Genomic DNA, 20,313 nt, shown 5'->3' with positions numbered 1-20,313 from the left:
AAGTGACTCTGCACAGAGCCTGGGTTTTATATGTGTAGCCAGGTGGTCCCGCCCACTTTTTTAAACCATTCACATAAATCTCTAGTTCCACCCTTAGTAATTGTATCACTCACTCCTTAGAAACCTGTATCCTCCATCTAAAAAGGACTAGATAGGACCCCTTTCCATCAATTGATATTTAATAATTTACACCAGCGTATAAATTATTACCAACCCCTACACCTAAGCCATCACAAGAAGAACATTTCGGCCCATGCCAACTCACATACACAGAGTCATGCTCCTTGGCTCCCCCAACCCCCTTGTGGGAAAAAAATTCCTCCCAAATCACTGGAACCTGAACAGGGAGACAAGCTTGCAATAGTTCCCAATTTTTAAAAAAAGAATATTTCTGAGTACTATTCTGCTTACACATAGTTTTCAATGTTTATTACATACATATAGTCTTTTGTAAATGGGGTTTTTATGCTCTCCACCTATCTTTTGACATAGTGACCTCTCCTTATTAAATTAAAAGTGTTATTTCTAATTATTATCACGTAAGAGTGAGGCTGGTGAGACAGGAACAAAATTTAAGGGGGTGCTAAAAATTCTATGATCAAGATAAATAGTATTTGAATGCAACATATATATATATATATATATATATATTTTTTTTTTTTTTTTTTTTTTTTTTTTGAGAAGGAGTCTTGCTCTGTCGCCCAGGCTGGAGTGCAGTGGCGCAATCTCGGCTCACTACAAGCTCCGCCTCCCGGGTTCACGCCATTCTCCTGCCTCAGCCTCTCCGAGTAGCTGGGACTACAGGCGCCCGCCACCACACCCGGCTAATTTTTTTTGTATTTTTTAGTAGAGACGGGGTTTCACCGTGGTCTCGATCTCCTGACCTCGTGATCCGCCTGCCTTGGCCTCCCAAAGTGCTGGGATTACAAGTGTGAGCCACCGCGCCCGGCCTGCAACATATATTTTAAGTGATGTAAAAAGTCCATCTTAACAAAACATAAAAAATGTAAATAAAAAGAAGATCCTACCCTGCACGTGCACGACCCTGCAAGTTATGCAAGTGAGGGTACCTGTGCATTGAAAAAGATTGTCTCGCCATTGACCAGTCATCGATCAGTCATTGATCAGTCTTGAGGGAAGCTGGCTGGTGGCTGTCACTTTTTATATCTGTCATCTACAATAGTGCAGGATAAAAGGGAAAATTTTATTACATGTATATATTTGTGTAACTTTTTAAATGTTATTAAGAGCACATAAAGAAGTGATGTGAATTTCATTTATTGATATATTTGACTATCCACAAATAAAATTTGGCCAGATATCAAGCCATTTTTGAGAAACAATTTCAAACCAGGAAAATAACATGAAATAACATTTAACAGGAAAATTTTACACTTTATTTAATTAAAACAATGATAAATTGTTTTTCTTTTCTGTATATGACATTTCATCACAATATTTTTTCACCAAATTTGTCTAGAAATCTAGAGCAGAATTTTCTGCTGTTTGTTTATATTGATGTTTATATTTTGATATAAATTATATGTACATCTACTTGAACATTAGATATTACAATTATAAATGTGCTTTAAATTGACACAATATTGAATATTCATTATAATTATATTATCATATATAATATTAATAAACAATATAATATTGATATACTATATAACATATATATTACATTATATTATATTTACTCCAGTTAAATATTGTATTTACTTTTTAGCTTTATCGAGGTACAGTTGACAAAAATGATATATATTTAAATATACAATTTGAATTCTGATATACACATATAATTGAATCCCAGATTCAATTACCATAACCAAATCAAGCTGACTGATGTATTTACCACCTCAAACCACACCCTTTGTGTGTGTGTACATATATATTACATTATATTATATTTACTCCAATTAAATATTGTATTTACTTTTTAGCTTTATTGAGGTACAGTTGACAAAAATGCTATAAATGATATATACTTTAAATATACAATTTGAATTTTGAAATACACATATGATATTATTACCATAATCAAATCAAGCTGATTGATGTATTTACCACCTCAAATCACACCCTTTGTGTGTGTGCATATATGTTACATTGTATTATATTTACTCCAATTAAATATTGTATTTACTTTTTTTTTTTTGAGACAGTGTTTCCCTCTCATTGCCCAGGCTGGAGTGCAGTGGGGTGATCTCGGCTCACTGCAACCTCCGTCTCCCAGATTCAAGTGATTCTCCTGCCTCAGGCTCCCAAGTAGCTGGGATTACAGGCACCCGCCACCACGTCTGGCTAATTTTTTGTATTTTTAGTAGAGATGGGGTTTCACCATATTGGCCAGGCTGGTCTCGAACTACTGACCTCAGGTGATCCACCTGCCTCGGCCTCCCAAAGTGCTAGGATTACAGGTGTGAGCCACCGCCCTGGGCCTTGTATTTACTTTTTAGCTTTATTGAGGTACAGTTGACAAAAAAGATATATGTTTTAAATATACGATTTGAATTTTGATATACACATATAATATGATATGGTTACCATAATCAAATCAAGCTGATTGATGTATTAACCACCTCAAATTATACCCTTTGTGTGTGTGTGTGTGTGGTCAGAACACTTTTTAAAAAAATATCCTTTTCTCTCCCATGCAGAAGAACACTTAAGATCTATCCTTGTAGCAAAAAATAAAAATCTATCCCCTTAGCAAATGTCAAGTAGCATTGTTTTTTCATTTCTGAACGTCCCATTTAAAAGTTTTTTTTCTAATTTGTTAACTATGTCACATAATGTCACAATGTACATATGTTAAATAACGTCACTATGTACCTTAAATCCCCAAAACTTATTTGTCTTGCAAAACTGAAAATTTGTACTTCTTGACCAACATTTCCCCATTTCCCCTTCACCCAAGCCCCTGGCAACCACCATTTTACTCTCTGCTTCTATTTTTGCTCCAACCTCGCCGTTTGTGTCCACACTCCTTAATTTTCTTGGTCATGAGACCACGCGCTTAGATAACACCTTAGACAATGAGACCAGTGACTGACCTGTTTCAGTTTAGTTATTTAAAATATTTTTCTTTCTTTTTAAAATTGTATTTATTTGTTTATTTATTTGTTTTGAGAGGGTCTTGCTCTGTCGCCCAGGCTGGAATGCAGTGGTGCAACCATGGCTCACTGCAGCCTCCAACTCCTGGACTCAAGCGATCCTACCCCCTAGAGCTCCAAAAGTGCTCTGAGAGTAAATGCATGAGCCACCATGCCCAGCCATCAAATTTTCAATCATTATAAATCTTAGAGCTGGAAATAATACCTCCTTGTTTTATTTTTAATTTGAGTACTAGCGTGCTTGAACACCTTTAAATCAAATGTATTTGCCATATTTTATTTTTCTTTTCTTAGCTTTCAGGTTCTTTGCTTCTTTCTTAGATAGAACATTTCTTTGAGACTTAAATATTATGCTGCATTTGTCCTATGTCCTGCAAGTGTTTTCTTAATTCAGTATTTTAAAATAATATTTTGTTTTTATGTTTTTTGTATCTTTATAGCATTCTTCTAAATTGGATCTATGTTTATTTTAATTGTCTAGTCAAAGTACTGACAGGGAGGAGGGAACTTCCTGAAAACGGAGAACAAGATGTGATGTCTTTTAGTAAATGTTTACCAAAAGACACAGGATTCCATTTCCAATTCCATATCGAGAACCTTTAAAATTGTACATAAAAATGCAGGTAAGCCGTGGAGAAGGGATGTCAACAGTGCACAGGTGGTGCCTCTGGGGAAGAATCAGAAGTCATCCTGCATCCTAAATTCCTGACCTGACCTTTCTGCAGGGCGAGTATCTGACCCGTGCTACACCATCAGCAACACAAAGGAAAACTTGATGAGCTTTTATTTCCTTTTATTTGTGTGTTTCACTCCAGTTTTCAATTCCGTGCCCTCAAAAGCCCAGATATCATCACCGGTACCTCTTTTTGGCCTCACCTCTCTGTGCGGCTCCGCAAGTATGTTGTTCTCCCTGGGAGAGTGGGGCCTGCAACCTACTGGGCGCAGGCGCCTTGAGCTGCCAAGTCTGCCCTTTTACCAGCTTGGGTGCAGGCAAGGGAAATGCGTCCCCGGGCTGGAGACGCGAGCAGGGGGCGGGGGGCGCGAGCTGGGGGCGGGGGGCCTGGGGCGCGCGGGGGCCGGGGGCGCGCGGGGGGCCGGGGGCGCGCAGGGGGCCGGGGGCGCGCGAGGGGGCGGGGCGCGCCGGGCTCGTACTCTCCGCTTCGCTCAGTGGCGGCACGGAGGGCTGGTGAGATGCCAGAGCAAGGTAGGGTCCTGTATTTGGGGACCGCTGACGTTTGGGTCCCCCTCCCGCGGCTGTTAGCGCTGCGTGGCCCGAGACCTGCGGTCGGGCGGGGGTTAAGGCTGCTTCCCGGAGGGCCCCGGCCGCGTGGTCGCCCTGCCAGAGCGGTGGATGTCTAGCAGTGCTGGGAGGCGTTGCTGTCCGGGTTCGCTTGTCTCCTGTTGTCCTAACTCTGCATCTCTCCCGGGTGAATCACAAAGCTGTAAACTAAAAATCAAATTCTAAGCTCCCAGCCAACTGAATGGACCCCTCCTCTCAGCTAAGAGCATGGCAAACTTAACCTGAAACACTAGTTCGGCCGTGATAGGAAGGAGATGGGACATGCCTCATTTTACCCTCCTCTCTTTCAAATTCAGGCACAGGTCGGGCGCAGTGGCTCATGCCTGTAATCCCAGCACTTTCGGAGGCCGAGGTGGGTGGATCACCTGAGGTCAGGAGTTCGAGACCAGCCTGGCCAACATGGTGAAACCCCGTCTCTACTGAAAATACAAAAATTAGCCGGGCGTGGTGGCGGGTGCCTATAGTCCCAGCTACTAGGGAGGCTGAGGCAGGAGAACCGCTTGAACCCAGGAGGTGGAGGTGGCAATGAGCTGAGATCGCGCCACTGCCACTCCAGCCTCGGCGACAGAGCAAGACTCCGTCTCAAAAAAAAAAAAAAAAAAAAGGGAATTCAGGCACAGCTGACCAGTATTAACATTAAAATAATTTTTTTTTAGTATCTTCATGCTAAAGGGGTAAGTAGAAATTGCATGTAGCCTCCCATCAGTTTATTCCAAATAGCAAACATTTACCGAGCCCTGAGTTATTAACTATGTATTTTCTTTTTGTAAACCTTAGAGTTGAGCAGGCAAGTAATAATATTATCTCCATACTTTTAATGTGAGGAAACTGAGGCCCACGAAGACATGTAATTTGCCCAATATCAGGTATTTGGTATATTGGAAATTTGAAGGACAAGTTATTCATTTTGAAAAATGTATACCTTTTCCAAAGTTCCAACAATAATTCAATGAACACATTTATTCTGCCCCAGAATTGCCAATGATGTTATGTCCTATAAGGAAGTATCTAAGTATACAGTTTGTCCATTTGGGAGATTTGAATTTTGACTACTTGGTTAAGATGGTATCTACTGGATCTCTCCACTCTTTCTTCTTTGTAATTAATAAGTAATCTGTGGGTCAATTCTTTGCAATGTCTGAATAATATTAAGTCCCCCCACTTCACCCTCTAGTTTTAGCCTCTGTTGATGATTCTTCCCCGAATCTGTGATCACTGCTTGTGGGGATTCTATTTCTATTACTTCTTTACATTTTATACTTATAAGTTGACACTCCTGTAAAGAACTTTACCCATCCCATTCTTTTTTCTTTTCTTTTTTTTTTTTTTGTTTTTGAGAAAGAGTCTCACTCCTGTCGTCCAGGCTGGAGTGCAGTGGTGCGATCTCGGCTCACTGCAGCCTCCGCCTCGTGAGTTCAAGTGATTCTCCTGTCTCAGCCTCCCAAGTAGCTGAGACTACAGGCGTGTGCTACCACACCCAGCTAATTTTGTTTTTTGGGAGTTTTTTGTTTTTGTTTTTATTTTTTTTTTAGTAGAGATGGGGTTTCACCATGTTGGCCAGGCCGGTCTCAAACTCCTGACCTCAGGTGATCCACCCCACTCGGCCTCCCAAAGTGTTGAGATTACAGGCGTGAGCCACCTCGCCTGGCCCATCCCATCCTTTTTAAGTTAGTTAATTATTTTAGAAGCCACATGGAGTAGATGATATTTATTTGCTGCATTATAATCCATTTATCTCATTGTATTGGTGCTCCCACTACCCAGCATTAGCGTCTCCAAACTCAAGTAGGCTTGACTTTCTGATTTCTATCACAGAGCTCCTAAAACCCTTGGAATTTCCTGTGTGTTGAAATGTCTTTTGTTATTTTTAATGACTTTTTTATCACATCTCAGTTTATACCAATGAGATGGCTTAGGGTGGAGACCCTAGACAGCCTCAAGATGAAGCTGGTCACCAGAAAGACTAGAGAGTTGGAACTTTCAGTCCCACCCACCAACCTCTGTGAAGGGGAAGGGGTGGGGTGGCTTGACATGAAGCTCTATAAAAACTCTTGGACAACAAGATTTTAGCTTTCCAGATTGCTGAACACATTAAGTGTTCCTGGAGAGGGCATGGAAGCTCCACACCTCTTCTCACATACCTTGCCCTGTGTATCTTTTCTATCTGACTGTTTGTTTGTATCCTTTGTGATATCTTTTACTATAAAACAGTAAACATAAGCAAAGTGTTTCCCCGAGTTCTATGAGCCATTCTAGAAATGAGTTCTAGGGGGTTGTGGGAACCCCAATTCTAATGTGGTTGGTCAAAAGCACAGGCCACAACCAGGTGATTGTGATTGGCATCTGAAGTGAAGGGCAATTTTATGGGACTTAGTCCTCAACCTATGGGATGTGACACTTCCTTCAAGTAGATAGTGTCAGATTTGAATTATAGGACACCTACTGGTGTCTCTTGGAGAACTGGGATGGATGAAAAAACCTCCACTCATTTGGTCACACAAATGTTCTGTTTTGAGTGAGTTGAAAGAAAAGAACAGTTAGTTTTTTTGCTTTAGATATGGTGTCAGAAATGGGATATTGAGTGATTGTGTAAGAGTGGGAGCACTTGGCAGAGAAGTCAAAGATGGCGGCTGTAGCTGCTGTTCACTGGCTGGGGCTCTGCAGCAGGCTTGACCAGCCACTGACGGGTCAGCCGGCAGGTCTGTGTGAACAGGCACACAGCTGCAGATTTTATTCTGGAAGTGCAACCCTCTCAAATATTGAAGGAACTGATATAACAGGGATTGAAGAAGTAGTAATTCCAAAAAAGAAAACTTGGGATAAAGTAGCCATTCTTCAGGCTCTTGCATCCACAGTAAACAGGGTTCCCACGGCTGTACCTTGTGCGTTTCAAGATAATCCTTACCTGATACCAACATCCTCTTCAGAATCTTGTTCATTTTTACTGGCAAAGAAATCTGGGGAGAATACGGCCAAGTTCATTATTAATTCATACTCCAAATATTTTCAGAAGAACATAGCCGAACCTCATATACTGTGTTTAATGCCTGAGTACTTTGAACCTCAGATCAAAGACATAAGTGAAGCCACCCTCAAGGAACGAATCAAGCTCAGAAAAGTCAAAGCCTCTGTGGACATGTTTGATCAGCTTTTGCAAGCAGGAACCACAGTGTCTCCTGGAACAACACATAGTCTTTTGGATTTATTGTGTTACTGTGGTGACCAGGAGCTCTCAGCTGATTATCATTTTCAACAAACTGAACAGTCAGAAGAATTGGAAGAGGAAAATAATGAGAGGTCTAGGAGGAAAGCTGGTCATCAGTTTGGAGTTACCTGGTGAGCAAAAAACAGCGCTGAGAGAATGTTTTCTGTAATGCCAGAGAAAAATGCACATTCCTATTGCACAATGATCTGAGGAATGTTGAAGCACCAAGCTTATGAGCAGGCATTAAACCTGTACAGTGAGTTACTAAACAACAGACTCTGTGCTGATGTATACACATTTAATGCAGTGATTGAAGCAACAGTATTGGTGATCAATGAGAAATTTGAGGAAAAATGGAATAATATACTGGAGCTGCTAAGACAAATGGTTGCACAGAAGATGAAACCAAATCTACAGACTTTTAATGCCATTCTGAAATGTCTCCGAAGATTTTATGTACTTGCAAGATTGCCAGCCTTACAGATTCTACGTGAAATGAAAGCCATCAGAATAGAACCCTCGCTTGCAACATATCACCATATTATTCAGCTGTTTTATCAGCCTGGAAGCCCTTCAAAGGGATCATCTTTCATCATCTATGATATAATGAATGAATTAATGGGAAAGAGATTTTCCTCCAAAGGACCTGGATGATGATAAGTTTTTTCAGTCAGCCATGAGAGTATCCTCATCTCTCAGAAATCTAGAACTTGCCTACCAAATACATGGGTTTTTTTTTTTGTTTTTTTTTTGAGACAGACTCCCGCTCTGTCACCCAGGCTGGAGTGCAGTGGTGTGATCTCATCTCACTGCAAACTCTGCCTCCCAGGTTCACGCCATTCTCCTGCCTCAGCCTCCCAAGTAGCTGGGACTACAGGCGCCCACCACCATGCCTGGCTAATTTTTTTGTATTTTTAGTAGAGATGGGGTTTCACAGTGTTAGCCAGGATGGTCTTGATCTCCTGACCTCATGATCCGCCCGTCTCGGCCTCCCAAAGTACTGGGATTACAGGCGTGAGCCACCGCACCCGGCTACATGGCCTTTTAAATACCAGAGACAACTGAAAATTCGTTGGACCTGATAAACTGCATAATTCCTATTATTCCATGTTCTTCAATTTGATTTGTCTAATGGAACGAATTGAAGTCACCTTGAAGTGGTATGAGGACCTGATACCTTCAGCCTTCTTTCCCTACTCCTAAACGTTGATAGATCTCTGAGCACTGGATGTGGCCAACTGGCTGGAAGTGATTACTCAAATTTGGAAAGATAGTAGAGAATATGGTCACACTTTCTGCAACAACCTGAGAGAAGAGATCCTGACACTCATGGCAATGGATAAGCACCCACCAGAGCTTCAGGTGGCATTTGCTGGCTGTGCTGCTGATATCAAATCTATGTAGGAAAGCCAGCCTGTCAGACACACTGCTCTGAATTGGCCAGCTATCTGTCTCAACTGTATAGCTGTCTTCTTTTTGGGGGGGGGACAGAGGTTCGCTCTTGTCGCCCAGGCTGGCATGCAATGGCGTGGTCTTGGCTCACTGCAACCTCTGCCTCCCAGGTTTAAGTGATTCTCCTACCTCAGCCTCCTGAGTAGCTGGGATTACAGGCGTCCACCACTATGCTGGCTAATTTTTGTCTTTTTAGTAGAGACAGGGTTTCGCCATGTTGGCCAGGCTGTCTCGAGCTCCTGACCCCAGGTGATCCACCCGCCTCGGCCTCCCAAAGTGCTGGGATTACCTACATGAGCCACTGCACCTGGCCAGCTGTCCTCTTTTTAAGGGCTGGGAGAATCCAGGAAGCCTGGAAAATGTTGGGGCTTTTTAGGAAGCATAATAAGATCACTAGAAATGAGTTGCTGAATTAGTTTATGGACAGTGCAAGAGTGTCTAACAGCTCTTCCTAGGCCATTGAGGTAGTAGAGCTGGCAAGTGCCTTCAGCTTACCTATGTGTGAGGGCCTCACCCAGAGAGTAATGACTGACTTTGCAATCAACCAGGAACAAAAGGAAGCCCTAGGCAACTTCATTGCATTGACCAGTGACAGTGATACTGACAGCAGCAGTGACAGCGACAGTGACACCAGTGAAGACAAATGAAAGTAGAGATTCAGGAGCAGCAATGGCCTCAGCACAGCTGCTGGAATCACACCTGAGAGCAAGATATGCTAATATTTAACATTGTTACAAAGAAGACAAGATACAGATTGGGTGCATTTGTTACTGTGAGATACAGTCAGTACACAGCTGACTTATGTAGATTTAAGCTCCTAATTTGCTACTTAATAACTGTCTATTAATACACCATTAAAGGTTTAGCATTTAAGTAGCAACATGGCCGTTTTCAGGCCAGGTGCAGTGGCTCAGGCCTGTAATCCCAGCATTTTGGGAGGCTGAGGCAGGCGGATCACGAGGTCAGGAGATCAAGACCGTCCTGGCTAACATGGTGAAACCCCGTCTCCACTAAAAAAATACAAAAAAAAATCAGCCGGGCGTGGTGGCGGGTGCCTGTAGTCTCAGCTACTCTGGAGGCTGAGGCAGGAGAATGGCGTGAACCTGGGAGGCGGAGCTTGCAGTGAGCCGAGTTTGTGCCACGGCACTCCAGCCTGGGCGACAGCGAGACTCCATCTCAAAACAAACAAACAAACAAACAAAAAACAAACAAACAAAAATTGCCGTTTACAGACACACGGTGAGATCCATGGCTCTTGTCATCAGGCTAAGCCTGCACACCTACAGTGTTGGTGAGCTGACCTCGTGCTGCCATCCTCGTGTGACTGCCCTCTCCCTGCTGCCATCCTCGTGTGGTTGCCCTCTCCCTGCTGCTGGGCTTCTGCCTTTGTTGGCCTGATGTGCTGCTGTGATGCTGGTCCTTCATTTTAGAAAGGTGTTCATGCAGTTTTATCACAGGTGGTGTTGGGTCAACAGTTTCCTAATTTCAGGATATTTCCATGTCAGAAATAGTGCATCTTAGGAATGACTAAACAGGATATTGGCAGTTTAGGCTGCACAACTGGTAAAATGACTGTAAATACATGTTGTAATAAATGTAAAAAAAAAGAGCGGTAACACTTATAAACATTTGGAAATTAAAATAGTGCCTTTTTATTTGCATTTTTAGATTTTAAAAATAATTATAGAGTTGCAGAAATTATAAAAAATAGTGCAGAGTTCTGTGTATTCTTCATCCAGCATATTCTAATGATGACATCTTTATATAGTACAATGTTAAAACCAGGAAATTGACATTGCTACAATCCATAGGCCTTATTTAGATTTAACAAGTTCTCTACATCTCTCGTTTGTGTGTATATGTGTACTTCTATGCAATTTTAATTTTTTTAATGAAGCTGTAAAGGGAGACTTATACAATAGCATAATGTCCATTATTAGTAGCAAGGTAACAGTGTAAGGAACAGTGCATCAGACTTAGTCAAAGGGCAAACAAAAGCCAAGTTTGATGATCAGGGAAAACTCTGCATCCCCAAATGCTTATTGAGTAAAATGAAGGTCTACCAGTCAAAACACCACAATAAACCAGATGCTGGAAAAAGGATGGTGATATGGTTTGGCTCTGTGTCCCCACCGAAATCTCACCTTGAATTGTGATAATCCCGATGTGACAAGGGCAGGGCCAGGAGGAGATAACTGAATCATGGGGATGGTTTCCCGTGTACTGTCCTGACGATAGTGAATTCTCATGAGATCTGATGATTTCATAAGGGGCTTCCCCCTTCACTTGGCTCTCACTTCTCTTACCTGCTACCATGTAAGATGTGCCTGTTTTACCTTCCACCATGATTGTAAGTTTCCCCCGGCTTCCCTCGCCATGCAGAACTGTGAGTCAAACCTCTTTTCTTTATAAATTACCCAGTCTCAAGTAGGTCTTCATGGCAGCGTGAAAACAGACTAATATAGATGCCATGCTCCTCTAATACCAGGGTTGCTCTGTGCATGTGTCTTTGTCTATGTAAGAAAGAACTAGGCCGGGCGCGGTGGCTCATGCCTGTGATCCCAGCACTTTGGGAGGCCGAGGCGGGCGGATCACAAGGTCAGGAGATCGAGACCATCTTGGCTAACATGGTGAAACCCCGTCTCTACTAAAAATACAAAAAATTAGCCGGGCGTGGTGGCGGGTGCCTGTAGTCCCAGCTACTCGGGAGGCTGAGGCAGGAGAATGGTGTGAACCCAGGAGGCAGAGCTTGCAGTGAGCCGAGATCGCACCACTGCACTCCAGCCTGGGCAACAGAGCAAGACTCCATCTCAAAAAAAAAAAAAAAAGAAAGAACTGAAACTAGAAAAGTAGAACCATTACATTTAGATATGTCCCGGCTGTAGTTTGGATGGGTTTGGAGGACTGACACAATAAAAGCAATCTGACAGATGAGAGTAATGGGTTTAGAAAAATAAATGTGTTGGCCGGGCGCAGTGGCTTATGCCTGTAATCCCAGCACTCTGGGAGGCCGAGGCAGATGGATCATGAGGTCAGAAGATCAAGACCATCCTGGTTAACACGGTGAAACCCGGTCTCTACTAAAAATATATATAAAAAAAAAATTAGCTGGGCGTGGTGGTGGGCGCCCGTAGTCCCAGCTACTCAGGAGGCTGAGGCAGGAGAATGGCGTGAATCCGGGAGGCAGAGCTTGCAGTGAGCCGAGATGGCGCCACTGCACTCCAGCCTGGGTGACAGAGTGAGACTCCATCTCAAAAAAAAAAAAAAAGAAAAATAAATTTGTTTCTAATGTGCAGGTTTAATTAGAGGGGAAGATGTCAATAAATAAGGTTTTAGCCAGGCACGGTGGCTCACACCTATAATCCCAGAAATCTAGGAGACCAAGACGGGTGGATTGCCAGAGTTTAGGAGTTTGAAACCAGCCTAGGCAACATGGCAGAACCCTGTCTCTACAAAAAATACCCCCCTACGAAAAAATTGGCCAGGTGTGGTGGTAGGCGCCTGTAGTTCCAGCTACTCTGCAGGCTGAGGTGAGAGAATCGCTTGAGCCTGGGAGACACAGGCTGCAGTGAGCCATGATTGTGCCACTGCACTCTAGTTTGGGTGACTAAATAAATAAATAAATAAATAAATAATAAATAAATAAAATAAAAAGAAAGAAAAGAAAAAGAAAGAAGGTTTTAAAGATACCATTTAGTAGCCTAGAGCCCTAAACCCTGATCTGCTTCTCCTTACCTAACCCTTTTGTTTTTTGTTGTTGTTTTTTTTGTTTTTGTTTTTGTTTTTGAGATGGAGTCTTGCTCTGTCACCAGGCTGGAGTGCAGTGGCGTGATCTGGGCTCACTGCAACCTCTGCCTCCTGGGTTCAAGCAATTCTTCTGCCTCAGCCTCCCGAGTAGCTAGGACTACAGGCACGTGCCACCACACCTGGCTCATTTTTTGTATTTTTAGTAGAGACGGGGTTTCACCATGTTAGCCAGGCTGGTCTCGAACTCCCGACCTCAGGTGGTCCGCCCACCTCGGCCTCCCAAAGTGCTGGGATTACAGGTGTGAGCCACCGCGCCCGGCCAATCCTTTCTTGTTACTTTCCTTTAATGCAGAGTTTCTCAATCTTGGCACTATTGATATCATGAGATGGATAATTTTTGGTTGCGGTGGGACATCCTGTGAAATTTAAGAACTTTTAACAGAATCACTGGCCTCTTTTTAGTACATACCAGTGAGGCAGGATAGGTAGTCAAGGAGTGACCATGTCCTCGGGACACAGCAACCAGGGTGTCCATACAATCAACACAGTAAGCCTCAGCATTCGAAAGGTAGTTCAGCTCATTCAAGCAAAGCTTTCTTCAGCAGGGAATTTCCCCTGTAGGAACATGTGCACTTTGATTTTACCTTTCCTCAGACACCCTTTGCTTATTAATAGTAAAAAACAGGCCGGGCGCGGTGGCTCACGTCTGTAATCCCAGCACTTTGGGAGGCTGAGGTGGGCGGATCACCTGAGGTCGGGAGTTCGAGATCAGCCTGACCAACATGGAGAAACCCCGTCTCTACTAAAAATACAAAATTAGCCGGCGTGGTGGCATATGCCTGTAGTCCCAGCTATTCAGGAGGCTGAGGCAGGAGAACTGCTTGAACCTGGGAGGTGGAGGTTGCAGTGAGCTGAGATCATGCCACTGCACTCCAGCCTGGGCGACAAGAGGAAAACTTCGTCTCAAAAAGAAAAAAAAATAAAGTAAAAAACACACCCATGGGTGGAGATTTAAGATGTTAATGAGACATGCGACGTATGAACAAGTGTGTACAGCTACTGCACATGTGCACCCAGAGGAGCACCCAGAACGTGCTTACTGGTAACACCTCTTTCCCACCTCCTGATGAATAATCATGGAAGTCGCCCGTAAAGGGAATCCTCTAGTACCAGTCTCTGCTGTCTAATCCTTAGGAGCACCCCAGCCTGAATTCTGTCTCTCAGGGTGTATTGTCTATTTTTCACCTAATTTTCAAGATATTCTTTTTGCTTTACAATAAATTACTCTGTGCTCCATCTCTTGTTGTGTGATTCTTATTTAAGTTCTTTTAAACTAAGAAGATGAGAACTGAGGTATCACAACACCATCAACACCAGTAGCACCTCCCATCCCGAATATGTGTTAGTGAAAAATGTCTCTAGATTTTGCTAAATGATCCCTGGACCATGACACTGACCCATTGCTTGCCTGACTCCATCATGCTCCAGGAGGAGTGCAATTGAGTCTTTGAGGTTGTTAGGGCTTGTAAAGTTTGGAGGCTTTAAGTTGTACCTACACCAGTTTTGGAGGTGGACACGCACATTTGGGGATGCTAGGACTCTGTTCCTCCCCCAACCCCCAGACTTTTAAGGCACCAAGGAATATAAATATCATTTATTATTTTCCAGGCAGGTGCCAAGCCCTTTTTAATATTCCATATAAAATTTGAAAAATTAAAGACAAAAACCTAAAGTGGAGATTTCTACCTCTACTTTTTCAGATAAGAAAATTGAGAAATCAAAAGTTCTGAGACTCATTTTTTAAATTGAGCTCATATGTTTTGAGTGTTTCTTATGTTGCCAGATGTCAGTGGAGTTTCTGGGGTCTGAGGGGATGTGGGAAAAACGTCATTTCTTTTATTCTTTTTTTGAGATGGAGTCTCGCTCTGTCGCCCAGACTGGAGTGCAGTGGCACGATCTCGGCTCACTGCAAGCTCCGCCTCCCAGATTCACACCATTCTCCTGCCGCAGCCTCCCAAGTAGCTGGGACTGCAGGCGCCCGCCACCACACCTGGCTACTTTTTAGTATTTTTAGTAGAGATGGGGTTTCACCATGTTAACCAGGATGGACTTGATCTCCTGACCTCATGATCCACCTGCCTCGACCTCCCAAAGTGCTGGGATTACAGGCGTGAGCCACCATGCCCAGCCGAAAAACATCATTTCTTAGTTGAGTTATAATTAATATTGAGAGCATTAAATTTATGTAGAAAAATCATTTTTCCTTAAATCCTCAAAAATAACAAACAAGCATAAAAATCATTTATAGATTTAGTATTTTTCTGTTAAAATCATTTACTCTTCTTTGTTTTTGGGTCAGTGTTCAATCGGTTTATACATTTGATAGTTGAAATTTACTTACTGAATACTGATATCATTTGTGGGTCCTGGTAAATATTTCAAAGTTGTCGTACAAACAGAACAATAGGTTCTCTCAACTCTTCAAACGTCTAACATGACAGACTTATAAGTCTTTTTTCTTCTTCTTCTTTTTTTTTTTTTTTTGTAGAGATGGGATCTGGCTATGTTGCCAAGGATGATCTTGAGCTGCTGGGCTCAAGGGATCCTCTCACCTTGACCTTGGCCTCCCAAAGTGCTGGGATTATAGGCGTGAGCCACCACGCCTAGCCTCTTGCAAAGTCTTATAATGTCATTTTTTTTTTCTTTTTCTTTTTTTGAGACAGAGTCTCGCTCCGTCACCCAGGTTGGAGTGCAGTGGCACGATCTCAGCTCACTGCAAGCTCCGCCTCCCGGGTTCACGCCATTCTCCTGCCTCAGCCTCCCGAGTAGCTGGGACTACAGGTGCCCGCCACCACGCCCGGCTAATTTTTTGTATTTTTAGTAGAGACGGGGTTTCACCGTGTTAGCCAGGATGGTCTCGATCTCCTGACCTCGTGATCCGCCCACATCGGCCTCCCAAAGTGCTGGGATTACAAGCGTGAGCCACCGCACCCGGCCTTATAATGTCATTTTTAAACTCTTAAGCTGCCAAGTGTGGGTGGCTCATGCCTGTAATCCCAACACTTTGGGAGGCTGAGGTGGGAGGATCACCTGAGCCCAGGAGTTCAAGACCAGACTGGGCAACATGGCAAGAACCTGTCTTTACAAAAAATTAAAAAATAAATTAGCTGGGCATGGTGGCTCACGCCTGTAATCCCAGCACTCTGGGAGGCCGAGGTGGATGAGTCACGAGATCAGGAGTTCGAGACCAGCCTGGCCAACATGGTGAAACCCCGTCTCTACTAAAAATACAAAAAAATTAGCCGAGCATGGTGGCAGGTGCTTGTAATCCTAGCTACTCAGGAGGCTGAGGCAGGAGAATTGCTTGAACCGGGAGGCAGAGGTTGCAGTGAGCCAAGATCACGCCACTGCACTCCAGCCTGGGCGACAGAGAGAGACTCCATCTCAAAAAAAAAAAAAAAAAGTCAAGGCTGCAGAAAACTATGGTCACTCCACTGCAACTACATCCTGGGCAGCAGAATGACCTTTAATAAAATAAAAACACCCTTGAGCTACTCTTGTAAACCTAGTAAGACTTACACATTTAATAGATCGGATTATCTTAAGCCTTTTGACATCCTAAATATAAGCTTATGCAAAGCAGCAACACACATGTAAAATACAAAAGTAACAAAGATAACTTCAATACCATTTTTTTATTTTAAAAATTTTTTAAGACTTGGGGGCTTGCTCTGTTGCCTGGGCTGGAGTGCAGTGGCAGGATCATTGCTCACTGCAGCCCAAAATTCCTGGGCTCAAGTGGTCCTCCCACCTCAGCTCCCCAAGTTTTGGGGATTACGGGTGTGAGCCACCATGCTCAGCTCTTAACAAGTTTTGTTTTTTTTTTTTTTTTGAGACAGCGTCTCCCTCTGTCACCCAGGCTGGAATACAGTGGCACCATCACAGCTCACAGCAGCCTCAACCTCCTAAGCTCAAGCAATCCTCCAGCCTCAGCCTCCTGAGTTACTGGGACAACAGTTGTGCACCACCATACCCAGATACTTTTTAAGTTTTTTGTAGAGATGGTGTCTCACTATGTGGGCTGATCTCAAACTCCTGGCCTCAAGCAATCTTTCTGCCTTGGCTTCTCAGAGAGAGTTTTTCAGTCCATCATTTTTCAAGACTGTGAGCCAGGGTTCCATTAGATCTTACTGAGATATCTCTAGTGTGTCTGCTGTGTGCCAGACATGGTTTAAAAGCCAGGGATGGTGGATCACACATGCAATCCCAGCACCTAGAGAGGCCGAGATGGGCAGATTGCTTGAGCCCAGGAGTTTGAGACCAGCCTGGGCAATATGGCAAAGGCCCGTCTACAGAAATAAAAATAAAAATTAGACGAGCATGGTGGCACAGCTGCAAGTAGTCCCAGCTACTTGGGAGGCTAAGGTGGTAGGATCGATTGAGCCTGGGAGATCAAGGCTACAGTGAACTGAGGTCGCGCCACTGCACTCCAGCCTGGGTGACGGAGCAAGACCCTGTCTCAATAAAACAAAAAAACAAAAAAACAAAAAAACTTAGGATCCAGCAAAATCATCACTGACCCTTACCCTCATGGAGCTAACATTCTAGAGGAAAAGTCAGAAAATAACAATAATTATAATAAACAAATAGACATGAGAAGTTAATCAGTGCTATGACAAACAAAAGAAGGAAAAGGAGAGTAAGGTGGATCAGGGTGTCAGAGTTTGGGGAGTTGTTTGCCATTTTCATTAGAATGATCAGGAAACAGCTTATTTAGAATATGACATAGACCAAAGTCTATAGGGAGATGAGGGGCTGAGCCATGTGGAGATTGGGGTAGGAAGTGGATTTCCTGGCACAGACTTTAACGCAAGCATATAATATCCAGGGCTGGGTGCTGTGGCTCACGCCTGTAATCCCAGCACTTTGGGAAGCCAATGTGAGAAGATTGCTCAAGGCCAGGAATTCAAGACCAGCTTGGGCAACATATTAAGACCCCCATCTCTATTTTTTAAACTTTTTTTTTCTTTTGAAACGGAGTCTCGTTCTGTCTCCAGGCTGGAGTGCAGTGGCCCTATCCCAGCTTACTGCAACCTCTGCCTCCTGGGTTCAAGCGATTCTCCTGCCTCAGCCTCCTGACTAGCTGGGATTACAGGTGTGTGCCACCACACCTGGCTAATTTTGTATTTTTAGTAGAGACTTCCCCATGTTTGCCAGGATGGTCTCGAACTTCTCACTCGAGTGATCCACCCACCTTAGCCTCCCAAAGTACTGGGATTACAGGTGTCAGCCACCGCACCCAGCCAAAATACGCCTTTTTTACTGTATTTATTTGAAGATTAAAGATGGTTTAAGGTGACAAGGGGTAGAGTATGATTGTCAACTATATGTGTAAACCTGTTTAGGCTGTGCTACCCAGAAATTGTATTAAACACTGACCAGGGTATTGTTATGAAGGTATTTCGTAGAAATGGTTAACATCTACAATCAGTTATTTTGATAATGTAGGTGGTTCTTATCTAACCAGTTGAAAGGCCTTAAGAGAAAAACAGGGTTCCCTGGGGAAGAAATTCTGCCTCAAGACTGCACCTTCAGCTCCTGTCCACGTTTCAATTCTGCTGGCCTGACCTCTAGCCTACAGATTTGGGACTGGCCTGTCCCTGCAATCACATAAGGCCATTTCTTTTTCTATCTTTTTTTTAAAATTTTTATTGTAGGCCAGGTGGGTGGCTCACACCTGTAATCCCAGCACTTTGGGAGGCCAAGGTGGGTGGATCATGGGGTCAGGAGTTCAAGACCAGCCTGGCCAACACAGTGAAACCCCATCTCTACTAAAAGATACAAAAGATTAGACAGGCACGGTGGCAGGCACCTGTAATCCTAGCTACTTGGGAGGCTGAGGCAGGAGAATTGCTTGAACCCAGGAGGTGGGGGTTGCAGTGAGCCAAGATTGCAACACTGCACACCAGCTTGGGTGACAGTGCGAGACTCTGTCTCAAAAAAAAAAATTATTGTAGAGGAATGGTCTCACTATGCTGCACAGGCTAGTCTCTTAACTCCTGGTCTCAAGAGCCGGGTCCGTCCTGTAGACCCTGGCCAAACGATGGATGAAAGGAGTACTCAGACACAGGTATGTAGTGTAAGAGCAGCTAGGGGACTGCTGAAGAGTGAGCAGTCTCGATAAGCCAGGACTGCTTGCTTTTATTCAGTACAGACATAATGTCAAAAGCCTGGAGCCAACACAATCTGTGGGTAATTAACATTATTATTCCCCCTTTTGGGGGCAGCCTCACTCGTGGATGATCAAACGTTGGTTCCTAGTTAACATAAGTAAACAAGCCTGTTTATGTTAAATTCCCCTGCACTTCCTTGTACCTACTCCTTGCCCTCTGCCTCACGGTAAGAGAACAGCTGCTTTCAGCTTATTCTCCCCTGAAGCTATGCAGAGACTTCTGACCTTTCAGAAGGTTTGCGTCCTTTTCTTATAGCTTCTCCCACCACTCTGACCGATCTCCTACACTCAAGCAGTTCTCCTTCCTCAGCCTCCCAAAGTGCTGGGATTACAGGCATGAGCCACCACACACCACCCCCATTTCTTGCAATAAAATGTGTGTGTGTGTGTGTGTGCGCGTGCACGCATGTGTATTCCATTTATCCCTAATACCATTTCTCAACTGCATGAATCTTTAACTCATGAAAGATAATTTTTATCCTCTTGACTCCACAGTTAATGGAAAATAAAAACCATCAATAGTGACTGCTAAGATTGCTTAATATACCTTTCTGGGAGGACAGTTAGAACTCCTAATGTGAGCTTGTCAGTTTCTTGTTAAAACCAGCCCAATTGTCCTATAGAACTGATGTTTATGGTTTCTTTTGACTGAACCTAGAAATTGACCCTCCCACTCTTAAAACTTGAGAAAAGTACATGTGTCATAGTTGTTTGTCACAGAAATAACCAAATTTCCTTGTCCATTTTTTTTTTAACTATGGTTGTCCTAAGACTTTTGTCATCCACAATTATTGTTTGGCTTTGAGTCTTCTCCAAAGGTGGCTTATAGTCAGCTACAGTTCAGGGCTTCTTTGGGAGAGTTCATAAAAAGAACTCTTGAATTCAAGTTTCTGGTAACTTTGGAGATTGTCCTATTGGCCTAGAGAAAACTTCCAGGACTCTAATTAGAAGGCTGATATATTCCTAAAATATATAATTTTGTATACATATGTTTATGCAATATGAAGCAGAGCAGGAGTTTCATGGACTGTACTAATTTATTTCATTATAAATAAAAATATTTTATTATATAGTATATTAAGCCATCTTAGAAGTCACTGTTGATGATTTTTTTTACTCCATTAACTGTGGAGCCAAGAGGGTAAAAAGTATCTTTCACGAGTTAAGGATTCATGCAGTTGAGAAATGGAATTAGGGAGAAGTGGAACACACACACACACAGCTTTATTTCAAGTACTGAATTTATTTTATTATTTTT

At 43.2% G+C, this 20,313-nt stretch overlaps 1 pseudogene; it reads left to right on the top strand.

The window, feature by feature from the left end:
- The first annotated feature begins 6,887 nt into the window (after nt 1-6,887).
- On the top strand, nt 6,888-9,965 carry LOC129461031 (small ribosomal subunit protein mS39-like; annotated as a pseudogene).
- Nucleotides 9,966-20,313: the final 10,348 nt, after the last annotated feature.

This window comes from Symphalangus syndactylus, chromosome 13 (genome assembly GCF_028878055.3).
Source record: "Symphalangus syndactylus isolate Jambi chromosome 13, NHGRI_mSymSyn1-v2.1_pri, whole genome shotgun sequence".
NCBI classification, from domain to species: domain Eukaryota; kingdom Metazoa; phylum Chordata; class Mammalia; order Primates; family Hylobatidae; genus Symphalangus; species Symphalangus syndactylus.
Note: the sequence above shows the minus strand (reverse complement) of the source record. Positions and strands in the feature narration are given on the sequence as shown.